Raw genomic sequence first — 27,744 nt, 5'->3', positions numbered from 1 at the left:
CCCCAGGACCGACTCCTTCTGGGATAGTGCTCTGCTGACTTGTGAAGAGTCTACCAAAGACAAGACGAGCAGGCGGCATGGCACAGGGCCTCCCAACAGAAGGAAGTGTGATACTGAAAACAGCAGCAGCAGCTGATCAGGGCATTACATCTCCTCGTTTGTTTGTTTGAGCCTTTCTGCAAAGCAGAAAGGTAAAATGTTTGATCTGTGTGACTGTTCCTGACCCAGAGTCCTGGGTTGCCTTTTCAGCCCCTTCCCTTTGAGATCCTCTCCCTCCTGCTCTGAGGAGTGTCACACAACACCCTCAGCCCAGTGAGTCACCCTCTAGTGGCCTGGGTGAATGCACGCTGTTCTAGAACCTCATGCAAAGGGGACTTATGCTGAGGTCACTGTGGGGCTTTGGGTCACCACATGTGGAAAGAAATGTTTTAGCCTGACCAAGGGCTAAGTTACAGTTCTGCCAACGTGACCTGGAGAAGTCACATCACTGCCACCGGGGCCTCAGTGTTCTCATTCACAAAAAACAGGGACTTGGGCCAGATAATCTCTACACTCCTCTGCAAGTAGGTATTTGATGATATCTAGGGAAGTCCAGGTAGCTCAGCAGTAAACAATCTGCCTGACAGTGCAGGAGACACAGGTTTGATCCCGGGGTCTGGAAGATCCCCTGGAGAAGGAAATGGCAACCCACTCCAGTATTCTTGCCTGGAATATCCCATGGACAGAGGAGCCTGGCGGTCTACAGTCCATGGGATCACAAAGAGTGAGACACGACTTAGTGACTAAATAGCAGTAACAAATCCTTCTTGAGAACAGGGAACAAATGTGCAACATAGATGATTCTTAAGTTACCTATAAAATTAAACAGATTAGAAGAGAATGGTCTAGTCCATGGTCAGAAAGATCAGGGTGGGTTCATTTCAGGCTGCTTTTCATAGGAAACTTAAGAACAAGAAGGGTCTATGTCTTATTTATCTTTATAAACCCAAGAGCTAACCCAGTATCTTGCTATTGTCATATAATAAAGATTTACTGGATTAATCCATGAATGAATGAAAAAGCCAGAAGTCAAGCAGACACTTGGGGTTAGATGGCAGGTGCACTTCCTTCTGTGTGTGTGTGTGTGTGGCACAGGCATGCTTGTGTATATCTAGGCATACATGTACACCATGCATGCATCTGTAGCACTTATCACATATCACTTAGGACTCAGTACTGGCTGTCTCTTTCTTCTACCAGGTGGTAAGCTCTTTGCAGAAGGAGCTCTCATCTTATTCATTGTTGTCTCCTGAACAGCTAACCAGAGCCTGATTGATGGTCAATGCTCAGTAGAATTTATTAGGTGGATAGGGAGATGGAAGGATGAATAATTGGGTTGATGAATTAACAAAGCAGTGATAAGCACTTTATGAAATATTCTGTGCAAATAGAAAGGGCAAGCATGCTTCTTCTCTTTCCAGTGGTTTTTGTGTGTGTGTGTGTGGGTGGAGGTGGTGGTAAGAGTGATATATAGGAGAAGGCAATTGAGTAAAGAAAGAGGAAGAGAGAGTAAGAGAGAGAGAGTGATTGATTAAAATTATAACAAAGCCCAAGAATCAAGAGTGGTGCTTTATCAGTGGATAGGAGGTTGCCTGTTCAGAGTTTAGTATGATCAAGGCATTGATGGTTTGGAGAAATAAGATATTAAAGTTCTGGAATGAGAAAAAGAAAAGGAGCTGAGAAGGCAACAGTTATCAAGAAAATGAATTATGCAAGGAAATAAATTATGTTTTTTATTCTTCTGTTACTAATCCTTCAGGATTTTAATTTTTAAAGAGACTTAAGTCTTCAGCACAGGTGAGGTGGAGTGGGATTAATAATAAGCTTAAGCAGTAACCATGCATTTGTATTTGGGAATTTGTCAAAAGTAACAGATTGAATTTCTGCCTGGAGATGCAAAAGCATTCTTATTTCCTATGGTATCATACAAGCCATTCTAGTTACACTCTAGTTTATCAAAGGATGGGGAGTGGGGACTGTGGGTGAGAATTTGATGTTGTGACAAATGAGAATGGCTACCTGGTGATGCAGAGGAAGGACAGGCTAGAGCAATCTAAAGGTTGGGGCCAAAGGAAAACACAAACCAGTAACATGATCCATGGCCTCAGTCACTCCTTAGGAAAGGCTATTTCTGTTTCTCCAATTTCCCCCACGTCGCTCTTGAGAGCAGTGTTGATTACCAGATAACCAGAGCCTTTGGTCTTTCGCAGAATCAACAGCTTGGCAGCCATGAAGTGACAGGCATCAATACGAATCGCACTAGCCTGTCTGTAACTGGACCCCAGGACAAGCCGTGCTACACCTGCCTGCCCAGGAAATGCACTCCAGGGCCTCCCCCACAGAAACCACTAGCAACACTTATTAGCTGTTTCCTTGCCTGATAAGTGGTCTGTGCCGAGTTCTGGCTCCCATTATTATATTCATTTCAGCCTGTGTCTTGAAACCTGATACCTTTGTACTTGGGGGGTGTGCAGTCTGCCACCTGACAATGATTTGACATGACACAGTGACAAAAAACAGGGGGAGAGGATGGAAATAAAGACCAAGGGATCCAAGCTGCCGTGCTGGCAGCTCCAGGCGGGAGTGCCCATCAGCTCGTATATCTGTTAGCAGGAGCCCAGGCCCCACTGATGGAAGGGTCAGATGACTCACATCAGGGCTCAGGGGGGCTGAGAGATATCAATCTTCCTCCGGTGGTCAAAGCCCTCCTCGTGCAAAATGAGAGTGGATTGTTCGCCTGCGCTTTGGTGATTACGAGGCTCAATTTCTGCCCCTCACCTCTTACTTCTATTTTCCTGATACCTCATTCATCTATTTGTTCCTTCTTCCTGGGCCTTAGGAACTACACTCAGAGCTGTCACTGGGTTGGTAAACATGGATGCTAACTGCCCTAGCAACCATATGTTAGCGCTACAATCGTTCAAGAGATCATCCAGGGTGTGGAGTAGAAGCGACAGTCAAGGAGAAAGCCTTTAATCTCTGGAAACACCTAGATAGGCACAGATGGGGAAAGAGCTAAGATTCTCAAGATAGAGTCTGTGAGTAATGTACTAAGCAGTGACCATGCAACAAGCCTAATCTAGGTCTCATCCATAGACCAAACAAGATTGCCTAGGCCATTGATCTTAAAATCTTTTGTTATATGAGCAATACATTTTTTTTTTAGTTATTAATAAACACTATATTCATTAGACTCAAGCATGAAAAGAAAACGGAGTTGAGATGGTGGACGCCACAGCTCAGCACTGCTGGATCACCCACGTGTCCCTTGCTGCATCTTTCAGAACAGGAGAGCTCCACCGAGCTCAGCGTGGACACCTTAGGGCAGATAATTTCAAAGTTCCCTTCTAACCTGAAGGTTGTTTGGGGTAAGGCACGGGAGTCAGGAAACTTGGAGAAAGGGGATAGGGATTTGCACTCAGTTAGAATTATCCCCTCTCTCCCATGTTATGCTTTCTTTTTGTCATCAGTGGCTCTCGAGAGCTGTGGCTGTCTGTGGGGAGATGGAAGAGGTAAAGGAGGAGCGTGTGAGCCAGGACCCTGACCCACTCCCACTGCCATCGAAAAGCTCAGACTTTTACAAATACTGGAACTTAAAATAGTTCAAAAACAATCAGTCCAGATTGAAGCTTTACAAAAGGAAATTATATACTGGAAAAAGTTCCCAATATATTTAATATAGTTAGGATCTGTTAACTCTTTACCATCATCATGACCACCAACTACCACCAATACAAGCTGGGTATCAGCAGGATGATAACAGAGTAGACACTATTTACAGAACTGTGTTATATGCTGTTCTAAGACTGCTATATTTATTACCTTCCTAGAGAAAGGCATTATTATTCTGCTTTTTAAAAACGAGAAAACTGAACCCCAGGAAGTTAAGTGCCTTCCTCAAGTCCCAGAGTTGGTAAGTGGAAGAACTGGGCTTTGAACTCACGCAGTCTGATTGTGAGGTCTGTGCTCTTGATAGAATTGCCATCCAGGAAAGAGGGCTGATGGGGGTGAGGAGAAAGCTGGACTGTGGAAGGGCTCGAGCAAACTGAAGTCAGCAAGGCTGTGTTTCAGTGGTATAAAGCTTCTCATTACACATCCTTTTTGCATCTATGCATCTTTCTGAATCATCCCACCTTAGCCAGTAAATTCACCTTCAAGATACCTGGTTATTATCTTGCTTATTCTCTTCTTACATTATTCAGAAAATATTTAGATTCTTTTTTCTCACTGAGATATAAATAATGGATAACAGGTTAATCTGTTCTCCCAGAGTGAGTTGTGTTTTTTACCAGCAACCAAATCCTTGAATTAAAGAGATGGAACTCCACTTGTAAAATTTCAATGTCAGCATCTGAATAGGGATTTTGGACTTCTGAAATAACCAGACTTACTGCTGCTGCTGCTAAGTTGCTTCAGTCGTGTCCGACTCTGTGTGACCCCATAGACAGCAGCCCACCAGGCTCCCCCATCCCTGGGATTCTCCAGGCAAGAACACTGGAGTGGGTTGCCATGTCCTTCTCCAGTGTATGAAAGTGAAAAGTGAAAGTGAGTCACGCTAAAAAAAGTGAAAGACACGCTAAGAGTTGTGTCTGACTCTTAGCGTCCCCATGTACTGTAGCCCACCAGGCTCCTCCATCCATGGGATTTTCCAGGCAAGAGTACTGGAGTGGGGTGCCATTGCCTTCTCCGAACCAATCTTACTAGTGCTCCTGAAATCTATTAGGTGATTTTGAATTCATCAGGGAAAGCCTGTCCAAATGGGGAAATAGATATAATCTCTAGTCCAGATACTAATATATTAATATCCCAGGTGGCACAGTGGTAAAGAATCTGCCTGCCAATGCAGGAGATGCAGGTTCAATCCCTGGGTTGGGAAGATCCCCTGGAGTAGGAAATGGCAACTCACTCCAGTATTCTTGCCTGGAAAATCCCATGAAAGAGAAGCACTGCAGGCTATAGTCCATGGGGTCACAAAGAATCGGACATGACTGAGCAACTGAGATTTAGCCCAGATACTATTCAATGGAAAAAATATCAGAAAGTTTTGGCCTTAGATTTTTGAGGAAGGAGAGGGGTGGTGGGATGAAGAGGTTGAAATCACTTAATGACCCTATCTGAAACTCTATTCTCTACCTCTATTACTGGGTCACCCACAGGCTAACTTTTCCTTTGAACATTCAAGCTCCTTCAAGTAATTTATTTATGTTTGGTCTTTTCTTTTATAGGGCAGAACAAAACCAAAGAAAAATAACATCCCCTTCTCCAAAAACATTCGCTGGGCCTCCCTAGGAGGAAATGGTAGGGCTCAATGAGACACACAAAGCCGGTTCTCAATTCCACACTACTCTCTCCTGCTGGCCTGGAGAAATCACTCAGCACTCGTAATGAGAGGATGCAGTGGCTAATTTTACACCGTAAATCATAAGGCTAATACTATGACTAAAAAGTGATACCATCAGCTTCTTTTCCTTCAAGGCTGCTAGATCTTAGTCAATTACTTATGAACGAAGATTTAAAGACTTCAGAAGCCCCTTTGCCAACAAAAGATGCTTCTGCTATTAGCTTTTCTTTCCCTTTGGAAAGACTCTCCAACACCCCTAGAAAGAGCTCTCAAGCGTTCTCAGCATTCATAGGAAGAGTGTTTGCAACGGAGCAGCAATTAACAACGCCAGCCTAACAGAAATTCTCGATACCCTACCAGTGATACTGCCAACACTCCTAGGGTAGCCTAATACAAGAGGAGACAGGAAAACACACAGAGATAGGGAAAAATACACCTCGTTTCCGGCATATTTCTCAAGCTGTTTAAATATGAAACAAAATCCTACCAGGCTACAAGTTTCCAGCTGTTATGATATCATAAGATAAATTTACAGCTAGAGAAACAGCATGTTTGCTTTTATAAAGTATGGAAATATAAATGTTCCAAGTGTTAAAACTGTCCAAACAAATTAATTCAAGTAAAAATAGTTGTCTCGGATTGGGTTCGCTCCCATTTGATTTCTGTTTATAGAGCCTGTGAGCACACTCTTCTCGGGGAGAGGAGGGGAAGCGATTTTCCATCTCAGCAGGCGTCCTTCTGTTCGTGGAAATCCAAGGAGCCCTAAGGCAGGGCAGTCGAGTGGCCCCTGCCCACATCCCCATTGCTGATCTTGTCATTAAAATCTTAAGTTAGCCCCTTTGCACAGGAAGAAAGATGCCCTGTGAGGGACTGAGACTGGAAACCTTATGATGAGCTCCCATTTGGGATGTTCATCGTGAGCTAAAATGAAAAAAGAGTTTCTTTCCTCAGTGACTTTGAAAAGAATAGAGTGGTGATTAACAGCAATATTTTTTTTAATGAAACGTAACCCGTCATCCCTGTCATCTCCTGGCCATCCTCGCTTGTACGCGCCTCCCTGACAAGAGGAATAATAATGGTCATACATCACTGCTCCGCATGTCCAATCATCTAAATCTTCCCTCGCTGCAGCCTCCGAGACTCAATTACTTTATTGACATGCAATCTTCATAAGGGGAGAAATATTGTGCATGTAAGGTCACTTGGTTATGAAGACATATTATCATATTATCTGCATGAGGGTTGCAGGGCTAAGGCCTGACAGAGCTAATTATAATGGTACATGATAGAAAGCTCAGTACACATTATTCGCTTGGCTGCACTAAAGGTGAGGTAAGTCCATGACATCATGGTTTGGTGAAAAAAATAATGTGGTTTGGAGGCTGTAACTTCTTTTTAACTTCCCATATTTTTACATTCGTATTGCAGTGGACAATGAAAGAATTGGTTAGTAGATTCCTCAGACAGCAAGGAAGAGAGCTGGCATACCTATGCTGTGTATCTGCATGTGGGTGTGTGTCTGCGTGCGTGTGTATGAGATCCATGTAGTTATTCCCTCTGCTAACACCAAGTTTCAGTCCATTTCCCAGCAAGTGAAATGACAGTGACTCCAGGGAAAAAGGTAAACGGATACAAATGGGTCAATTTGGTAACAGAGTAAAACTTGCCCTCACCCTCAATTAACCCCTTCTCAGATCCTCCTCATCTCCTTCTCTCGTCTCTCTGACAGAGCCTTATCTTGCTAAGATTTAGTGCTCCTGCACGTGTTTTCTTTGTTCAGATACACCAGGCTATTTAAGCGTTCACCATCAGATGCATGCTGGAAGTGTTGTGTATTGCTGAGATCCATGGCTAGGCAGTCATTCTCGTCTCTGTATCCTCAGCCCATATATGTTCCCCATTCATCCCATGTGTATCGCCTATTGAGGGGCCAGAAAGAGGAGCTTGAGTGGAAATTCTGCAAAAAAAAAAAAAAAAAAAGGAGCTCGGGGAGAGGAATTGGGGCCAAGCCCTTGGACTTTCCAGCCTTGCCATAGTTCACAGGGACCTGGAAGGAAAATCAGGGTGGACGGACCTACGATGAGTCATGAAATCAACATCAAGTCAGCCTCCATGAAGGGGCCTAGGCCAGGATCTGGGATTAAGCCCTAGACACATATTCTTCTTTTAGAAAAGTTTACAAGCTTTTAAAGAGGAGTAACAGAGCTGTTGTAAGCCTCATTACAATCCAAGATAGGCTGGCTTCTAGAATCTCTCTCCCTCAATAGAGAACAAATTCAATAAGAAAGAGCTGTCTAAGCTCCAAAATCTGCCTTAGTCTTGTAATATGAGTGCTTTGGCTCAGACACAGAAGTACAGAGTAAAACAAGAAACTGAGGTGCCCCAATCCTCTCTTATTTAATATTCTGGTAACTTCTCCATTTCTGATAATAATGGCTCAAAAATAATGGTGACATGGGCAACAAAGCCCCCAAGAGACCCAGGCTTGTTTTCCTGAATTAGAAATTAAATTGTGCATAATGATGTTGACATTAAGTAAATTTGATAGTGATCCACATACAGTAGAAATGGCAACTCTTTAGACATCTGAATTTTTGATTGGTTATTTTGAACTAGGATGTTTAATGCATTACACCTCCACCTTCAGCACCACAAAAGTATTTCTGAAATAGAGAGATTCACAAAGTACCCATTTCCAAAAGTTGAGGTATTAATTGAGATAAAATTGTATGATCAGTAGAAGGAGATTTAGGCTAAGGTTTAGGAGATTTAAAAATCTACTCCTGACTCACCTACCTATCATACTTAACATGGCTCCCTCGCCAAGGTACAATCTCACTTTACATATTGAGGAAAAGCACTTGGGAGAGACAGCAAGGTATTGTTAAAGAACTACGATATTGCCAGTTAAACAAACTGAGTTGAAAATCTGACCACATCATTTATTGGCTTCATGATCTTGAGCAAAATTTTTGCCTTCTGAGTCTCAACAGCCATTCTTTAAAATAGACAATGATAGTGTCCACTTTAAAGGATTTGTATGAAAATGAAATGATAAAAAATTAAATGAAGACACTCTGTAAACAAAATACACTTGGTGAATGACCATTATGGCTATTCTTTCCATCTATTCTGTTTTAAACTGCTACACAGGTCAATGATATGAGCAAACACAGATTGTGACAAGTAAGACCCCAACTAACATAAGGAATGACTATTATTCATGCTGTCACCAGATCACATTCTCAAATATGATTTGGATTTTCAGTGTCAAAAATCATTTTCATCAGAAAGTCCTTGGCCATCCAGAGTCATTAGTAATGAAACTCTGATGGCAGAAAATGATGTGATGATGGAAGGAATCACTGAAGACCAAAAGACAATTTCATATTGAAGGTGGGCCATGGCTTAGGATCATAAAGGAGCCCGTTCGGTTATCAACTCTATATACCTATCTTCACATTCATCCAGAAGATGTGAGACCAAGAGTCTGGAGAAGTAAATAAATAATCCTTTCTTCTCTGGAATCAAAGCACAGTCTGTAACATCTTCCCACCCAGCCTCAGAGTCTACATCTCAGAAAGTGATTCCCAGTTAGCTGGTGTCCTGCAATACCTCCTCAGTTGATTAAGGTCCACTATTTAAGAAAAGCAGACACAGGAGCAATGAAAGCAACCATCTGACTCAAGTTAGGGCATAAGATTTAGATTTGAGTCTAAAGGGGGCTACGCTGCTGCTGCTAAGTTGCTTCAGTTGTGTCCGGCTCTGTGCAACCCCATGGACAGCAGCCCACCAGGCTCCTCTGTCCATGGGATTCTCCAGGCAAGAATACTGGAGTGGGTTGCCATTTCCTTCTCCAAATGGGGGCTATGACCGACTACTAAAAAGCAACAGCAAAAGTTTTCAGTAGTGCCCTTTTTTCACTTTAGAAAGAACTTCATACTCCTTAATTTTTAAATATTTATTTCAAACCCTCTGTGGAATCTGAAAAGTCGCTCAAATAATAATCACATGCATTATTTCCTGTTATCTTCACAACAATATTATGAAACAAATATTATTGCCAGACCTACTTTGTTGGTGAAGAAATCAAGCCTGAGAGAAGTTAAATGAATTTCTCCAGGTCAAACAGCTAACCAATGGCTTAATTGTGCATTGTTTAAAATCCCCTTCATGGAGTATTGGGGATTTGCTTTATAGTATGAAATAGAAGAAATTTATCTCTTTTTGCCTCTTGTGCGTAGTAGATAAAACAGGTTATCTCTTTTCTAAAAGGGCGATGAATTTGGCCAGCTGGTGGGCAGCATTGAGTTGGATGATTAAATTCTTCAGCTTACACGGAGGTTCAGGAGAGTAAGTCCCCTTTTGTATGAGGAAGCAACTTGCAGTGAATGCTTGGAAAAGAGGAAGGGTTTCAGATGGAGAGGGAGATCTGAAGGCAAAGTTGGCTGTGGTGTGAGTAGATGGCCCCACGTTATTACTGAGAGCCATGCAAACAAGAACAATTTTCCCTCTTCTATTATCTATCATAGGTATTTCTGTCAAAAGTTGTTAGCCTTCAGATCTGCTCTATTAATAAAATGTAGGCATCTCTTAGGAAGAGTTCACCTTAAGAATTAGTACTTTGTTATGAGGATTTTTAAACAATTACCCAAGAGTGAGACATGAAATAGGGGCTTGAATAGAAAAAGGCTTAGCTTTAGAATTAGAAAGACCGAGGAGAGAAAGTGGTGGAGGTGGATTTCTTTTTTCATGGTCCTTATTACTGAGCATCATTATTTAGCCTCAAATTCAAGATGCGTGAAGTAAGACTCAGTTTGATGAGTATGGTAGATGAGATGCTTGTAGACCAACATTCCTCAGAAAAACAACTAGGAGTGGTGTGGAAGATAGGTACAGAAAATTTTACTTGGAGCCCTCACAAACTTGCTAAGGCAGTTGGGACTTAAGGGCATTAAATTCTGGAGGGAAAGGAAGTACAGAAGATGGAAGTACAAAGACACATCCCTGACACCCAGGGTTACTTTTGCCCTGAGGCAATTTTCAGTTCTTAAGCTGCAACTGAAAGATGTAGAAGCTGAACCAAACATTTAACAATCTTACAGATCTTGAAGGACAGAATTAAATATGAAGTTTGCCAGAAAGAAGGAGTGCAAATAGATATCCAGGACTTTCAGTTGAGCCTCTGAAGAAGTGTATCACAGGTGGAGGGGTAACTAGAAATAGATCTTGCCTCACCACGTTTGTAACCTGACTTCTACATCATTAACTGGATTGAGGTGATTTTTCCCTACTCTAACTGTCTCCCAGAAACAACATAAATTTCCTCTGGAGGAAAACAACACTACTCACAATCTCAAATGAACTCCATAATTTTGCACTCAGGATAAGATATTCTATGAAATATCATGTGCATACCAAGAGACAAAAACAAATGTCCCCAAATCCAGAAAAAAAAAAAAGTACAGAGCTACCTACCAAAGACTCAAATGTGGGAGTAATTGGCCAAGGACTTGAACATGTCAGCTACATATTTTAAAGTTATTAGAGGACAAAACATAAATTTAGCAAACAATTGAAAACTATAAAATAGCAACCAAGATGTCCATCAGCAGATGAATGGATAAGAAAGCTGTGGTACATATACACAATGGAGTATTACTCAGCCATTAAAAAGAATACATTTGAATCAGTGATAATGAGGTGGATGAAACTGGAGCCTATTATACAGAGTGAAGTAAGCCAGAAAGAAAAACACCAATACAGTATACTAACGCATATATATGGAATTTAGAAAGATGGTAACAATAACCCTGTGTACGAGACAGCAAAAGAGACACTGATGTATAGAACAGTCTTATGGACTCTGTGGGAGAGAGAGAGGGTGGGAAGATTTGGGAGAATGGCATTGAAACATGTAAAATATCATGTATGAAATGAGTTGCCAGTCCAGGTTCAATGCACGATACTGGATGCTTGGGGCTGGTACACTGGGACGACCCAGAGGGATGGTATGGGGAGGGAGGAGGGAGGAGGGAGGAGGGTTCAGGATGGGGAACACATGTATACCTGTGGTGGATTCATTTTGATATTTGGCAAAACTAATACAATTATGTAAAGTTTAAAAATAAAATAAAATTAAAAAAAAAAAGAAAACTATAAAATAGAATCAAATGAAAATTCAATTGTGAAACACAAGGGGTCACACTAAGGATTCAATTGATATATTTAACAGAAGAGTAGACACAACAGAAGAAATCATTAAGAAAAGACAGGATGGACCAGAAGGGACTTATATTAAATATAAGTTAAGAGGTCACTACTTCAAATGTTAAACTGGCTAATAATTCAATTAAAAGGAAAATTTCACAATGACTTAAAAATATTCTATGCTGCTTATAAGAAACTAAGAAATTAAATATAAAAACTCAGATAATTTAAAAGTAAAGGAATGGAGGCAAAATATAATAAAAATGTTAACCATAAGAGAAAGTACATACATATAAATGTTAAGTAAATTAGATTTAAAAGTAAGAAATACTACTAAAAATATAAAGTTGTATAACGATAAAGGAGTCAGTTATTCACGAAGATGTAAAAGTTCTAAATTTATACACATCAAATAATCTAAGATACACATGAAACAAAAATTGACATAACTGAAGGAGACAACTCCAAAATTATAGCAGGAAGTCAGAGACCTCTCAGTAAGTGAAAGAAAACTTCAGGAGTCATATAAAAGATTTGAATAGTATGATTAAGAAACCAATCATACACATACCCATACCCATAAATATTGGAAGAACATTTATAAAAATTCCAGATATTGCACAATACAAAAAGTTCACTCAAAGCAAACATACACCAGATTATAAAGAAAGTGTCAACAAATTTGAAAAGACTGAAATAATGTAGAGCATATTCTCTGGCCAAAGTGGAATTACCTAGAAATTATTTACAACAACTGAACATGCCTAAGTGCTTAGAAATTAAGCAATCGACTTCAAATAATCCAGGGCCAAAAAAAAAAAAAAACAACCCAAACAGTGGAAATTAGAACAGATCTTGAACTGAATGACTATGCAGATACGACATAAAAAATTTGTAGGATACACCTAAAGCCATGCTTAGAGGAACATTTTTATCCTTAAACAAAAATGTTAGAAAAGAAGAAAGCTACAAATCACTCATCAAATTATACATCTCAAGGAAAAAAAAAATAGCAAATAAAGCTCAATAAAGTGAAGAAAACAGTAAAAAAAAAAAGAAAGAAAGAAATTTTAAAATAATAAAATATACACAAAAATAATCAACAAAGCCAAAAGTTGGGTTTTTAAAGAGGGCTTGCTAAATGAGAAATCCTGGTATGAGGGTAAGGATAAGACTTTTCAAGAGAAAAATAGAGAAAACATCAAGTTATAATATTAGAAATAAAGAGGGACATCAATACAGGGCTCCCCAAATAGATGAGGATACTGTGAATAAGTTAATGCAAATAAATTTGACATTTTAATACATTTTTAAAAAACTTATCAAACCAGACACAGTAAAAATCAGAATAGTTCTGTATCTTAAAGAAATCAAGTCTATAATTAAAAACATTCTCACAAAGAGAATTCCAGGTTTAGATGGTTCCAGCCATGAATTTTCCAAATAATTAAGGAAAAAATAATGCCAATTTTATGTGAAGTCTTCAAAACCATAACAAAATTATTTGTTATGACAAAATGAGAATAGAAAAGCAAATTTTCACAACTTCTTTTTTGAAGATAGCAAAATTTGATATTAATATTTGACAACAGAATTACAAGAAAAATATTTTGGATAATTCATCTCATAAACAAAGATTCAAATTTTATACACATAATATTATCAGTAAATTCTGTATGTACATATACATACATATACATATATATATATATATATATATATATATATATATATATATATCTGTGTGGATCTGTGTATTAATACAATGCAGTCAACTTGGGCAAATCCCAGAATGCAAGTTACTGTAATGTTTAAAATCAATATAATTCCTCAAGAGAATAAGAAGACAAGCACAGACTATGAGAAAATATCCAGAAAATACATATCTGATAAAGGACTGTTAATGAAAATATACAAAGAACCCTTAAAACTCAGCAACAAGGAAAAAAAAAAACAACCCAATTTAAAACATGGGCAAAGACCTGAACATACACCTCATTAAAAAAAAAAAAAAAAACACAAATAGCAAATAACACATGAAAATGTTAATCATCATGTCATTAGCGAACTGAAAATTAAACACTAATGATACACCACTGCATGCTTGGTGGCTTCGGTCGTGTCCGACTCTGCAATCCTATGGATCGTAGCCTGCCAGGCTCCTCTGTCCATAGGATTCTCCAGGCAAGAATACTGGAGTGGGCTGCCATTTCCTTCCCCAGGGGGGATCTTTCCAAACAAGGGATCGAACCAGCATCTCTTAGGTCTCTCCTGCACTGGCAGGCAGGCTCTTTACCACCAGCGTCACTTGGGAAGCCCCAGTGAGAAACCATTAGATACCTAATAGAAAAGATTACATTTAATATGATTCCAACTATACGACATTCTGGAAAAGGTACAATTTGTAGAGACAGTAAAAAGATTGACGTTTGTCAAGGATTAGGGGACAAAAAGGAAGAATAGGTGAAGTAAAGAGAGTTTTTCAGGCAGTGAAACTCTACTGTTTGATACTACAGTGGCAGATGTAAAGTCTGGACTTTGGGTGATAGTGATGTATCAGTGTCGGTTCATGGACTCTAACAAATGTTCCACTCTGGTGGGGGATGCTGATATTTGGAGAGGCTGTACCTGTATGGGGGTATATGAGAACTCTCTGTGCTTTCTACTCAATTTTTCTATAAGCCTAAAACTGCTCTAAAAATGAAGTCTATTATAAATCAATACAACTTATTACATTAACAGAGTAAAGCAGAAAAGTAAACAATCTAAAATGCATCAAAAATTTTTGATATTTGACAAAAATTCAACAATCATTCAGGTTAACTCAACAAAATAAGAATAGATTTTCCTAATTAGTTAAGAGTAGCTGTAGAAATAATGTATCAGTCAATATAGTTAGTAGTGGAATTGAAAGTTGAGATTAAACATGAGACAAAGGTATCATTCAAGACCACTTCTACTCAATATTGTACTGAAGGCCTAACTGATGCTACAAGGTAAGGAAAAAAAATAGATATAAGGATTAGAAAGAAAGAAATAATTGTTAACAGGAGATGAGATTTTGCATATAAAAAATGCAAATATTTTACAAATTTTTAGAATAAATAAGTAAATTTAGCAAGACTGCTGGCTTCAAGATCAACACAGAGAAATTATTTCTATCTCAATATACCAACACCAAAAATAAGTAAACAAAATTATAACAAAATGAAAAGTAAATAAAAATTAAAAGCAATATATCTAGGAATGAATCTTGAACACTGAAATATGTACAAGACCTTTACACACACACACACAATAAAATATTATTGATATTTTGATATTGATATTGATATTTTCATTCCAATCCCAAAGATATCAATATTGATATTGATATTGATAAATTAAATTAGACCTAAATAAGTAAAAGGGTAGCCTCATGGTCATGGACTAGAAAACATCATATTGTAAACCTATCAATTCTCTACAGTTCAGTTCAGTTCAGTCCCTCAGTTGTGCCCGACTCTTTGAGACCCCATGGACTGCAGCACGCCAGGCTTCCCTGTCTATCACCAACTCCCGGAGCTTACTCAAACACACATCCATTGAGTTGGTGATGTCATCTAACAATCTCATTCTCTGTCACCCCCTTCTGTTCCCACCTTCAATCTTGCCCAGCATCAGGGTCTTTTCAAATGAGTTGGTTCTTTGGCAACAGGTGGCCAAAATATTGGAGTTCCAGCTTCAGCATCAGTCCTTCCGATGAATATTAGGATGGACTGGATGAATCTCCTTGCAGTCCAAGGGGATTCCCAAGAGTCTTCTCCAATACCACAGTTCAAAAGCATTAATTCTTCGGCCTCAGCTTTCTTTATAGCCCAACTCTCACATCCATACATGACCACTGGCAAAACTATAGCTTTGACTAGCTGGACCTTTGTTGGTAAAGTAATGTCTCTGCTTTTTAACATGCTGTCTAGGATGGTTCAAAACTTTGCTTTCAAGGAGCAAGCGTCTTTTAATTTCATGTCTGCAGTCACCATCTGCAGTGATTTTGGAGCCCAAAAAAATAAAGTCTGTCACTGTTTCCATTGTTTCCCCATCTACTTGCCATGAAGTGATGGGACCTGATGCCAGGATCTTACTTTTCTCAATGTTGAGTTTTAAGCCAACTTTTCCACTCTCCTCTTTCACTTTCATCAAGAGGCTCTTAAGTTCTTCTTTGCTTTCTGCCATAAGGGTGGTGTCATCTGCATATCTGAGGTTATTGATATTTCTCCCAGCAATCTTGATTCCAGCTTGTGCTTCATCCAGCCCGGCATTTCTCATGATGTACTCTGCATATAATAAAATAAACAGGGTGACAATACACAGCCTTGACATACTCCTTTCCCGATTTGGAAGCAGTCTGTTGTTCCATATCCAGTTCTAACTGTTGCTTCTAGACCTGCATACAGATTTCCCAGGAGACTGGTCAAGTGGTCTGGTATTCCCATCTCAGAATTTTCCACAATTTGTTGTGATCCACACAGTCAAAGGCATTGGCATAGTCAGTAAAGCAGAAGTAGATGTTTTTTGGGAACTCTCTTGCTTTTTTGATGATCCAGCGGATGTTGGCAATTTGATCTCTGGTTCCTCTGCCTTTTCTAAATCCAGATTGAACATCTGAAAGTTCATGGTTCATGTACTGTTGAAGCATGGCTTGGAGAATTTTGAGCATTACTTTGCTAGCATGTTAAATGAGTGCAATTGTGTGGTAGTTTGAGCATTCTTTGGCATTGCCTTTCTTTGGGATTGGAATGAAAACTGACCTTTTCCAGTCCTGTGGCCACTGCTGAGTTTCCAAATTTGCTGGCATATTGAGTGCAGCACTTTCACAGCATCATCTTTCAGGATTTGAAAGAGCTTAACTGGAATTCCATTACCTCCACTAGCTTTGTTTGGAGTGATGCCTCCTATGGCCCACTTGACTTCCCATTCCAGGATGTCTGGCTCTAGGTGAGTGATCACACCATCGTGGTTATCTGGGTCATGAAGATCTTTTTTGTGTAGTTCTTCTATGTATTCTTGCCATCTCTTCTTAATATCTTCTGGTTCTGTTAGAACCATATCATTTCTGTCCTTTATTGTGCCTGTCTTTGCATGAAATGTTCCCTTGGTATCTCTAATTTTTTGAAGAGATCTCTAGTCTTTCCCATCCTATTGTTTTCCTTTATTTCTTTGCACTGGTCACTGAGGAAGGCTTTCTTATCTCTCCTTGCTATTCTTTGGAACTCTGCATTCAAATGGGTATATCTTTCCTTTTCTCCTTTGCCTTTCCCCTCTCTTCTTTCCGCAGTTATTTGTAAGGCCTCCTCAGACATGTCTTATTGCATTTCTTTTTCTTGGGGATGGTCTTGATCACTGCCTCCTGTACAATGTCACAAACCTCTTCCATAGTTCTTCAGGCACTCTGTCTATCAGATCTAATCCCTTGAATCTATTTGTCACTTCCACTGTATAATCGTAATGGATTTGATTTAGGTCATACCTGAATGGTCTAGTGGTTTTCCCTACTTTCTTCAATTTAAGTTTGAATTTGCCAGTAAGTAGTTCATGATCTGAGCCACAGTCAGCTTCTGGTCTTGTTTTTTTTGCTGACTGTATAGAGCTTCTCCCTTTTTGGCTGCAAAGAACATAATCAATCTGATTTCTATATTGACCATCTGGTGATATCCATGTGTAGAGTCTTCTCTTGTGTTGTTGGAAGAGGGTGTTTGCTATGACCAGTGTGTTTTCTTGGCAAAACTCTATTAGCCTTTGCCCTGCTTCATTCTGTACTCCAAGGCCAATTCTCTTCAAAGTAGTCTATAGATTCAAAGCAACCCCAATCAAAATCCCATAAATTGTTTTTAACTGTTATTGCTGATATTAAAATAAATAAAATGATTGCAAAATATGTATAGAGATGCAATAGCAAATATAACCGTTTTTTTGTGTGTGTGTGTGGGGTTGCTTTACAATATTGTTAGTTTCTGCTGAACAGCAAACTGAATCAGCCACACATACACATATCCTCTGCCAATATAATCTTGACACATCCCTAGGTACTAGGCCTTATTATAAACCTGTAGTATTTTAGAGACTGGGGCACTGACCCAGAAGAGGCAAGTGTATGAATGGAACCAGAGTCCAGAAACAAACTCACATATATGCAGGCATTTGATTTATGACAAAACAGTGAGGAATAAAAGGTCTTTTCAGATATATTTATGAAAAATTAATTATTGACCCCTTACCTCACATCATACATGAAAATAAAGTGTCAAATATGTTATAGCTCTAAGTATAAAGGTAAAATATAAGATTTCTGAAGGATAACATAGGTGACTACCTTCATGACCTTTGAGTAGACAAGACTGCTTATACAAGACTCTAAAAGCACCAATCGCAAAGGAAAAAAATGTTACACTGGATTCCAATATTATGGAAGACTCTGTAACATTGAATGAGAACAACAACAACAGCAACAAAAATAATACATACTCTATATGTTTCTGGTTATATAAAATAAAGAAGTAAGTAAAATTGATCTACGGTATTAGACATCTGAATGCTGACTACCCTTGAGGAGGAAGAAGGACTAGTGCCCAGAACAGAACATGAGAGGGGTCTGTTAGGGTAATCTACTTTTTTATCTGGATAGTGATAGCTTATGATAACTTATAAACTTGTGCAGTATCATTTATGCATTTTTGCATATATTGCATAGTTCACTTTACAAATTTAATAAAAAATGAATGCAAAATAGGCAGCACAGTGATTAGAACTCTCCCTTTAAACTGGAAGAGGAGCACCTATGAAACATGCTTTAAAAAAAGATATGAAAGAACAATTTCTCTATTATGACTGAGCTGCTCAGAAAGAATGATCTAAAAGGAATTAATTTAAAAATATATATTTAGCAGGTGTGACCCTGCTGTGACTGAAAAGAGACAGGGATACCAAATGATATCCAGGGAGTTCGAATTGTTTATACAATCTGTATTTTTCCCAGCTAATCCCTCTGAGTCAGAGAAAATATGACACATTACCAAAATTAACCTGCAGAAGGGAGCCAGCCTAGTAGAATACACAGCAGTGGGATTATCCTTTTCTGGCTCGTGAGTGAGTGAAACATTATGACCCTGAGTGCACTGTGCCTCTTCCATCATATATAGTGCTTAATCACTTTATGGAAACTTCTAGAAGATAGAAAGTCATGAGTGGATAGTACAAACACATACACACATACATATCACCCATGTCAATCATGCCCTAACTATATTCCAATGGGATGCATGTCTGATCACTGGAGATACAGAGGTAGAATAGGAAAAATAGAAATGTAGCCTCCATCATGGAGGTCAAAGTATCATTATAATTAATAGATCTCTATCTCAGGGACTGTTAAACTTTGACACGTGGATCTGCCAAGTGAACCTCTAGAAGCTGAACTTCAAAACTGTGTATACACTGAGTTTCTTTTTTTAACTTTATTGTCGACAGGTTCCATGGTACTGAGCACATCCTCCAAGTGGTCCTTAACCCATCATAAATCATAACCAACAGTTAAGAACATATTGCTTACAATTACTTTCAAAAACATGATATTCTTTGAATCACATAACTACCTTGTGAAAGATGCAACCTGGCAGACAACACATTCTTTATTATCTTAGATAATAAAGCTGAGAGAAGTTAAAGGACTCGCCATAGCCACATGTAAGTGGTAGAGTTGAGACTTGAATCAAGTGCTTTATTCTCTTAAAATCTCTGAAAATATTGATACATATCCATGAGAACCCCAACAGAGACAGGGAAAGCGATTCTAATTTCACTAGTAATTATATCCTACTCCACAGCAAGCATCATTGTGGAACTACTTCAGAGAACCACATATCTTCCCCTTTCTGAAACTTCCATCCCAGTTCTGCCTTCTAGAGTTCCACCGTATTGGTTTAATGCTTCATCCTCGGGCCTTACGGCCATTTGGATGGACAAACACGGTGTGCTTCTTCCTGAGCCTCAGTGTTTATCTGACTTGGTTTAGGGAGAGTATGCTATCCAAGTCTAGGCTTAATACTACAGTGTGGTGCAGAGAACAGCTGCTTCACAAGGCCCACTCAGGACCACTTCATAAAGCATGTGTGAGCTGATCTGAAGCCTGCTCTCCCACCTCCCCTTTCACAGAACAAAGCTAGTGTGGGGGTTGCTGCTGGATTCAAGATTCCTCAAGAAGCAGCCTATAGAACAAGACATGGAGTCAGCCTGTGTCAGTCACCTCATGCACTAAAGAACATGTGGTATGCTGCACTGAGATGGGCCATAAAGGACAGCCCAACCGACAAAGTGTGGGGAGCATATGGCAGAGGTGGGGCCCATAGCTGAGTCAGGAATGCCTGCACGTATGTTGACAAAAATGTGCAGGAGATATCACACTTACGCTTCTTAGAAAAGCTTGTACACAGAGAGCAGCCAAAGAAGGTTTGAGAATATTTACATTGCTGCTGCTGCTGCTAAGTCGTTTCAGTCCTGTCTAACTCTGTGCGACCCCATACACAGCAGCCCACCAGGCTCCCCTGTCCCTGGGATTCTCCAGGCAAGAATACTGGAGTGGGTTGCCATTTCCTTCTCCAATGCATGCATGCATGCTAAGTCGCTTCAGTCCTGTCTGACTCTGTGCAACCCCATGGACAGCAGCCCACCAGGGCTCCTCTGTCCATGGGATTCTCTAGGCAAGAATACTGGAGTGGGTTGCCACTTCCTTCTCCTATTTACACTGAAACAGGTATAAAAATAACTAGTCTAATACTCTCATTTTGCAAAAGAAATTGAAGCCCAGAACATATGGGACAAAATATATTCTTGGTCACACAGATAAACCCCAGAACTGGAATCTAGGGCTCCTATTCCCAATCTAGAGCTCTTTCCTCCATTCTAAGCTACTTCTCAAACTCTGACAGCACCCAGCTTTATCTCTCTTTCCCCAGATAAGCTAAAGCTCTTCTGGGTAGAACATCCCTGTGACAGGTCTTAAACAGGTCACATGAAAGTTCATTCAGACTCTGGACTGTCTTTATGTCAATCCTTGGCCCTAAAACTCAGATGAAGCTTTGAGAAGTCTAGCAAGGAACAGAAATTATTCAGCTTGAAAAACCAGAAGGTCTCCAGACAAGTCTCTTGGAAACATGTGCAACTGTTCCCTCCAGCAAAGAGAGGTTACAAAGAGACACATGGAGCCCTTTGCACTTTCCCTGGATCCCAGCAGCGGGAGGTGGTAGAGTATACATGTCTTCTTGGATTATTTCAGATCTACAGCCAAAGAACCACAGGCTTATAGAGTTCCACCCTCCTGTTCTTCCCTATGCTGCATAGCTACAGACACATGCCTTGCTTCATTAACCTGAAGTCTCCAAACCAAACATGACTCCATTTCCAGCCCCTATCCCATTCTGGTGAGCAGATGCCTCCCCAGTTATTTTCCAGACTGATGATTTAGCAGTGACCTACAAAGCCCTCTCTGGCACCCATGGCAGGTGAACCTAAGGGATGACTTTAAGGGGCACAAAGATGGAGGTTATCCCAGGAATCAGGGTTACCCACCTTAGACATCAGAGGAGATTCCAGAGGAATAAACTCTTTTAGTCTCTCCAAGCTCAAATCCTTCGAGTTCCCTTTCAAGGTCCTCCTACTATGGCCTTCCCCCAAGAACTCCAAACAATACTAATTTTTCTTGTTTAGACTATACAACTATCTTTCAGTTATATTCCATTAAAAGCATAGGATGATAAGCTATGAGCGAGACCTCTATTTTTTTCATATTATTCCTGAAACTCTGAGTTCTTCAGAGAGCTCTTAATAATTTAGAATCCAGTCAAGTGTCAAGCCTTCTATAAAGCTTTCCTTTACACCACAACCAGGGAGATGTATGCTTCTCAGGGTCCCCAAAGCTCTCGGTTCCCACCTGTGTGGTGAAGCTCCCTCCTCACTGTACTATCCCATTGATTCCAGCAGACATCCACCTCCTCCATCACGTCAAAGGAATTTACCTTTGTCCTTGTGTCTGTAGCCCAGGCCTACCACTGGTAGGACTTCAGTAAGTATTTGATGGACTGGTGGATAGATGGATGGAAAAAGTAATGAAAGAAGGCAGTGTGGATACAGGTTCCTTTAAGAGTGGCACATAACTTCAACACCTGTGGTTCATTGTTTTTGTTTTGTGTTATGGCTCTGCAAGACCCTAACAGAATCTATTCTATCCATAAACATGAACGGTCCTTATCTGAGGGATAACACTGATGTTGAGTTGTACCAGTGGCAAAGCCAGCATATAACATACATGGGCATAAACACTGTGGAGTCAGAGGTGATATCCTTTTAATATTACTAATTTAATATGAGGAAGCAAAAGTTCAGGTGACTTAAAAGGTTTAGCCAAGTTCTTATAGCTAGGAAATGGCAGAAATCAGATACAGACCTCCAAGCAAAATTCAGTGATTAAAAGCTGGAGTTGGTTACCCAGTCTGTGTCGAAGCATGTCATGTCTTTTCACCAGTAGCATCAGGAGAGTTGCCTTCTTTTTGCTTTGTTCTCGTTGTTCAGTTGCCCAGTCATGTCCAACTCTTTGCAAACCCATGAACTGCACCATGCCAGGCCTCCTTGTCCCTCAGCATCTCCCAAAGTTTTCCAAGTTCATGTCCATTGCATCAATGATGCAATCCAGCCATCTCATCTTCTGACGCCATCTTCTCCTTCTGCCCTCAGGACTTTTTGCTTTACAGTCCTTGGTTTTAAAACCTGGGCAAATGATGTGTCAGTCTCAGGGGATCTTGTCATGTCTTTGTGAAGTAACAAACTTGGGCTTCCCTGGTGGTTCAGTGATAAAAGAATCTGCCTGCCAATGCAGGAGACATGAGTTCAATCTCTGGGTCAGGAAGATCTCCTGGAGAAGTGGCAACCCAGTATTCTTGCCTGGGAAATCCCATGGACAGAGGAGACTGGTGGGCTACAGTCCATGGGGTTGCAAAAAGAGTCAGACACAACTTAGCGACTAAACAACACTCAACTTAAGCTTAATCACCTTAAGTGCTTAGAGAGATACTTTCTTTCGAAGACAAGTACTCAATAAATGTTGCAGCTAACATTCATTCCATTGGTTCAAGATATATGTATTGAGGCAATAGCACATTCCAGGCATGAGTTTAGGCACCAAGGTTAAAACAGTAACATGGATATGGATTTATGTCCCTGGAGAGCTTACTTACTAACAAAGGAGGATGCACCATACATAAAATAGATCAACTGTGCAGTAGTTTTAAATCTGGGAAACAGATGGCAGGGAGTTCTGGAGCTCATGGAGAGGTGAGAGCTGGAAAGATAACACTGAGGACGCCTGTATAGAGAGGGTCAAAGATCCAAAGGGGTTGAGATTCTTGAAAAAGGAAGACGGGGCTCAAAGATGGAAAGATCAGACTGAAGGGATGTGGGGAGAAAAGAAGGGAGCAGGTGTAGGTGCGAGAGGGGCTCAGGAGAGCAGGGTGACAGCTAAGGGACAAGATTCAGGGTGGATATCACGAGGAGTCAGCAAGGCAACGACTGTGAAGGGGATATTGGACTGATGACCAGGCGAGCACTGTAACTGCGAGATGATGAAGGATGGGGAAGGAGTGGGGAGAGTAGGGGAAAGACGAGGCAAGAGGGAGGAAGAAAGGCAACAAGTCTCAATTGCTCTGTTAAGATTTGGAAAGAAAGCAAAGGTAGTGGCATGAGAGAAAGAAGAGGGAGGAAGACTGGGGGAAGTGGTCTTCTGGCTGAGCTGAAGGATGACACTGGTGGGCATAGGAATATCACAGAAGAATCAGAACCACTTATTATAGATGGTACAGATTCAGAGTTTTACTGGACTAAGGAGGTGCCATCATTAATGATTGAATTTCCTGTCATTTCCTTGCTCTCCAAATAGCTAATCCACTGCTTTGTAACCTGTGTTAGGACACTTGTCCATACTTATAGAGTCAAAGACCAAATTCTCACTTAGAAAACACAGTGTTAGGCTCTTTTCTGGTTATTGCAGCGTACGGAACTATGAGCAGCAAAGTCTCCCATGACACCCTCTACGAGGTGGTACAGGAACCAGCACGAGCGCAGAAAGTTTTGGGAGACGGTGGACCTTCAGACCAGCCTGAAGAACTATGACCCTCAGAAGGACAGATGCTTCCCGGGCACCATCAGGCTTAAGTCCACTCCCCGACCCAAGTTATCCGTGTGTGTCTTGGGGGACCAGCAGCATGGTGATGAGGCCAAGGCTGTGGATATCCCCCACATGGACATTGAGGCGCTGAAAAAACTCAACAAGAATAAGAAACTGGTCAAGAAGCTGGCCAAGAAATATGATGCCTTTTTGGCTTCAGAGTCTCTGATCAAGCAGATCCCCCGAATCCTGGGCCCAGGCCTGAACAAGTCTGGCAAGTTTCCTTCCCTGCTGACCCACAATGAGAACATGGTGGCCAAAGTTGATGAAGTGAAGTCCATGATCAAGTTCCAGATGAAGAAGGTGCTATGTCTGGCAGTCGCTGTTGGCCACATGAAGATGACAGATGAGGACCTTGTGTACAACATCCACTTAGCTGTCAACTTCCTGGTGTCATTGCTCAAGAAAAATTGGCAGAACATCAGGGCCTTGTACATTAAGAGCACCATGGGCAAGCCCCTGTGTCTGTACTAAGGCACAGCTTAATAAACCATACTAAAGCATCAAAAAAAAAAAAAGAAAGAAAGAAAGAAAACACAGTGTTAGATCTTTGGGAAGGACAGGTTTTCTGATTTTGCATCCCTACCTGATCACTGAAAAATGTTGAAGGTGGAGCTTTGTTAAAGCTGGCTATGTTTCAAAATATTCTGTGATAACCTGTATGAGAAAATCTAAAAAAGATTGAATGTATATATATATGGATAACTGAGTCACTTTGTACTGTACCTGCAACTAACACAACATTATAAATCAACTATACACTCACCTAGAGCCAGACATCCTGGAATGTGAAGTCAAGCGGGCCTTAGGAAGCATCCCTACGAACAAAGCTAGTGGAGGTGAAAGAATTCCAGTTGAGTTATTTCAAATCTTAAAAGATGATGCTGTGAAAGGGCTGCACTCAATATGCCAGCAAATTCGGAAAACTCAGCAGTGGCCACAGGACTGGAAAAGGTCAGTTTTCATTCCAATCCCAAAGAAAGGCAATGCCAAAGAATGCTCAAACTACCGCACAATTGCTCTCATCTCACATGCTAGTAAAGTAATGCTCAAAATTCTCCAAGCCAGGCTTCAGCAATATGTGAACCATGAGCTTCCTGATGTTCAAGCTGGATTTAGAAAAGGCAGAGGAACCAGAGATCAAATTGCCAACATCTGCTGGATCATGGAAAAAGCAAGAGTTTCCGAAAAACATCTATTTCTGCTTTATTGACTATGCCAACGCCTTTGACTGTATGGATCAGAATAAACTGTGGAAAATTCTGAAGGAGATGGGAATACCAGACCACCTGATCTGCCTGTTGAGAAATCTGTATACAGATCAGGAAGCAGCAGTTAGAACTGGACATGGAACAACCGACTGGTTCCAAATAGGAAAAGGAGTACGTCAAGGCTGTATATTGTCACCCTGCTTATTTAACTTATATGCAGAGTACATCATGAGAAATGCTGGGCTGGATGAAGCACAAGCTGGAATCAAGATTGCTGGGAGAAATATTAATAACCTCAGATATGCAGATGACATCACCCTTATGGCAGAAAGTGAAGAAGAACTAAAAAACCTCTTGATGAAAGTGAAAGAGGAGAGTGAAAAAGTTGGCTTAAAGCTCAACATTCAGAAAACTAAGATCATGGCATCGGGTCCCATCACTTCATGGCAAATAGATGGGGAAACAGTGGAAACAGTGTCAGACTTTATTTTTGGGAGCTCTAAAATCCCTGCAGATGGTGATTTCAGCCATGAAATTAAAAGATGCTTACTCCTTGGAAGTAAAGTTATGACCAACCTAGACAGAATATTAAAAAGTAGAGACATTACTTTGTCAACAAAGGTCCATCTAGTCAAGGATATGGTTTTTCCAGTAGTCATGTATGGATGTGAGAGTTGGACTTAAAGAAAGCTGAGCACCAAAGAATTGATGCCTTTGAACTGTGGTGTTGGAGAAGACTCTTGGGAGTACCTTGGACTACAAGGAGATCCAAGCAGTCCATCCTAAAGGAGATCAGTCCTGGGTGTTCATTTGAAGGACTGATGTTGAAGCTGAAACTCCAATATTTTGGCCACCTGATGCGAAGAGCTGACTCATCTGGAAAGACCCTGATGCTGGGAAAGATTGAGGGCAGGAGGAGAAGGGGATGACAGAGGATAAGACGGTTGGATGGCATCACCAACTCAATGGACATGGGTTTGAGTAGATGCCAGCAGTTGGTGATAGACAGAGAGGCCTGGAGTGCTGCAATTCATGGGGTCACAATGAGTTGGACATGACTGAGCAACTGAACTGCACTGAACATTAAAAAAAAAAAAAAACTGGACATGTTCCAAAGATATATGATATACACACTGAATATTTAATCCTATAACCATGAAGCAGAGAACAAATGGGGTATGAGCCTTCTTTTCTGAACACTTACACCAGAACAAACCATCGTCTTTCTGAAGCACATTTATGGAGGAAGAGAGGGCCCCCAACCCCACCCAGAAACCAACAAGGAAAGATAAAATGACACCCCCAAGTTGTATCAAGCCAAGGATTATACCATTTGAAGAGCAAACCACAAACTAGACAGCCACAAGCACCGTACTCAACCATTAGCCCCCAATAATGCAAGATTTCATTTATTTTTCTAGTGCTGGATTTTTAATTCCAGGCCTCCAGCAAGCAAGTCAAACAAAATTTGGGAAATGTTCAAAATTTTGAGAGAAAGTCAAAGGGGAATTTGGTTTCATCAAAAGCGAACTAAACCATTGGCAGACAGAGGCCAGTGACTTGTAACTGCACCAGGAGATGTCCCAATGGAGCGCTAAGATTTTGCAAACATTCTCCATTCCCTCACTGGATTTCTCACCAAGAGAAGGCCAGAGTCTCCATCTGCTTTCCATCACTGTCTCCACTATTGCACTCTGGCAGAGCTCTGCCTGGGTTCCATTTGTCATGCCTCCAAAGTGGCCCGCCCTAACAGAACACTGGGAGGCCTGGGTTTAGCCCTGTAGCCTGGTACTAAGTTCTGAGGCCATGGGGTCCGCCGGGGCCGGACTCCATCTCTGACCTAACTCCTTCATATCTTACTTCTCTCTGCCTTTACTCTCTACTCTTGGAAAACAGAGTTTGGCAACATAATAATGAATGTGCTTTGAGATCCCATGACGGTCAACACTATGCCGTAAATAGAATTTTGGCCAGGAAAGTGGAATATTATAACCTGAAGCACTTTAAAAACAGCAAAGGATTTATCTGAGGCAGAGTAGGAATGGTCCTTTAGGGAAATGATGTTGTTGACCTTAGGTAAACACTTTCAACCCAGTGAGTCCATGAAACATAGCTGTAATGTGCGTATAATCATTCTAATGATGTTGGATTTTTTAAAAGTGACTGACACAGACCTGAGGATGGGTTAAGTGCAGCAGTTGAGTTTCTGGAAAATGATGCAGTGAATGCTTAGGTGTGCATGAAATCTGCTCTGGACAACATAGGCTATGAAGGCCATCCCAGAGAACGTATCCACTCACCCATTTCTACCATGCGTTACTGAAATGACTTGGCAGGGTAAGAATGAGCACAAACTCAGCCTTAAATAGTCCCAATGTGTTGTGAAAGTAAGATCAGTTAGCATTTTATTTTTAATCTTTTCTAATAAAATAATACCGAGTACAGAAAAATAGCTATGTATGAAAATTTCATCTCGGGGTTATTAAGATTGTGAAAACAGAAAACCCTGTAAATGACCAACACTTCTTGTATTAATTACTTGCTCCAAATCCCTAAATAGTCATCCTGCCTCTAGAACCAGAGCCAGAATGATACTTCCAATTAGCCAACCTGATCTTCAGTGATCTTCTCCAAGTCTCTATGACCAGTCTCCACTCCTTAAGTTGGCATACAAAGTTCTTCATGATCTTGCC

At 40.5% G+C, this 27,744-nt stretch overlaps 1 protein-coding gene and 1 pseudogene across 1 annotated transcript in view; one reads left to right on the top strand and one right to left on the bottom strand.

Annotated features, from left to right (window-relative positions):
- The window catches only part of LOC129620857 (leucine-rich melanocyte differentiation-associated protein-like), a 745,168-nt gene that overhangs the window by 236,700 nt on the left and 480,724 nt on the right, over nt 1-27,744 (bottom strand). The window lies entirely within an intron of this gene.
- Nucleotides 22,752-24,334, top strand: LOC129620870 (60S ribosomal protein L10a-like; annotated as a pseudogene).

This window comes from Bubalus kerabau, chromosome 1, assembly GCF_029407905.1.
Source record: "Bubalus kerabau isolate K-KA32 ecotype Philippines breed swamp buffalo chromosome 1, PCC_UOA_SB_1v2, whole genome shotgun sequence".
NCBI lineage: Eukaryota > Metazoa > Chordata > Mammalia > Artiodactyla > Bovidae > Bubalus > Bubalus kerabau.
The sequence above is the reverse complement of the archived record's forward strand: the minus strand, read 5'-3'. Positions and strand labels throughout refer to the sequence as shown.